The sequence below is a fragment of the Asparagus officinalis genome, chromosome 3 (genome assembly GCF_001876935.1).
Source record: "Asparagus officinalis chromosome 3, Aspof.V1, whole genome shotgun sequence".
Taxonomy (NCBI): Eukaryota; Viridiplantae; Streptophyta; class Magnoliopsida; order Asparagales; family Asparagaceae; genus Asparagus; species Asparagus officinalis.
Genome location: NC_033796.1, coordinates 37,242,617 through 37,244,755, shown reverse-complemented (window position 1 = coordinate 37,244,755; position 2,139 = coordinate 37,242,617).

Here is a 2,139-nt window from a genome sequence, read left to right as displayed (position 1 = left end):
TATATATATATATATATATATATATAAGAGAAAAATGAGTATGCTTAGTACTAAGCACAAATTTTGTGCTTAGTAGTGAGGTGTCATATTTCCATCCACTCATTTCAATTCTCAACCACTTCTCAGCCCATGTGAATGTGGGCCCTAATTTCAATGAGTGGAGGGGAATATACCACATTACTACCAAACATCAAAACTTTTGCTTGATACCAACCATACCCATCTCTCTCTCTCTCTCTATATATATATATATATGTGTGTGTGTGTGTGTGTGTGTGAGAGAAAGAACATGCAAGAGAAGTTTTACCAAAAAAATATTTTCATAAATGCTTGAATCATTTCAAAATATACACCCGTCACTGAACCAACATAGTAGGTGAAAGAACATGCAAGAGAAGTTTTACCAAAAAAAATATTTTCATAAATACTTGAATCATTTCAAAATATACACCCGTCACTGAACCAACATGCTTCATTCTTTTAACATTTATTTTAAATGTATTAATGTAATTGATCTTCTCATAAAATTTCTTATTATTTAAAGACCTAATAAATTAACAATAGACAATAAATTATACCATTAAAATTCATTTAAGAAAATTTAAAAAAAAAAAAATTTAACTAACATTTATAAAATAATTGAAATGCACATAAACATAGAAACTCATTTGCAAAATAATCAAATTACAAACATCCTAATCAAATTATATATCGAGACTTAAAAACTTATTTCACATATCTACTTCTAATCTAAAAGTTTATGAAAATTAGACCTTATCTCACAATGCTACTCTTAGATGCAAAGTTACGTGAAAATTAAAATATGAAAAATCGAAACCATGTGAAAATTAGACCTCATTTTACAATTCCACCATAAAATGCAAAACTATATGAAAATTAGACCTCATTTCACAATGCTACGGTCGGATGAAAATTAACGTGAAAATTATCAACAAATAAAAAAGAGAACTTAGAACGGAATGCCTCCTAAAACAAACAATAAGAAGATACATGAATTAACAACACTACATGTGTGGTCATAAATAGAAGAACATTACATAAAACAAGCAAGAATTAACAACACTAGTACACCACATATACCATGTATAAGGTTAGAGCTGGGCGAATTAGCTATACTAGTACACTGCATATATTATGCGCACTAGTACACTACATATATCATGCCAAGGCTAGAGTTGGGTAAACAAACGACACCAGTACACCGCATGTATTATGTATAAGTTCAGGGTTGAAGGGGGTCCTTGCTGCCGGCCCCCTGCGACACCCACCCCAGCCCGCCCACCCACAAACACCAAAACAAAACAAAAACAAAAACAAAAACAAAAAACAACAACAGAACCCACCCACCCACCTACATACACACACCACCCACACACTCTCCACCACCGAACAAGGAGAAATGAGGGTATACTATAATTTGTGTTTATTTTAAAGTAGAGAATGTGCAGATAAGAGAAGCTACATTGCCAGTATACTCTTTTTAAAGCATAAAAGTCTAGATATGATTTCCCAAACTTGCAGGAAAGTAATAAGATGTCACCACTTCATATGAAACATCTGTTGACACACACACAGGGAAAAAGGAGAAAACAAACAAACAAACAAACATAAATACGGCCTTTACTGCCAGTGGAAAATAGTTGAGTACCGAAAGTAACTGACAGATCTCCTGCTGTAGAGATACTATATGAAATCAGTACAGGCAAAAAATAAGACTATGCCATCGAAATAAAGGCAGCACATCCGAATAAAAATGAATATAGTCACAAATACGAATTTTTATATAGTATTTTAGATAGCTTCCAATATTTCAAGCCCTACTGCCCTCTATAGCGTTTATTGATAACGTAAAAAAAAAAAGATAAAACACAGAAGAGGACCATTAACTTCTTTCCATAGCAAAACAAGAAAGACATCTCTTTGATTAGCAAGAACTAAAACTTTCAAGGAATATTCTTCCTGCTGCTAATTGGCAAGAATCAAGATCACAACGGCATTAACTGAACGTTAGTGGGATGAAAAAAAGAAAAAAGAAAACCCTGCTCGATAAGAGGACATGGAGACAAGCCTAAGCCAGTGAGGAGAAATTTTTTACCCTCTGAAATGCCAGTCATCTCA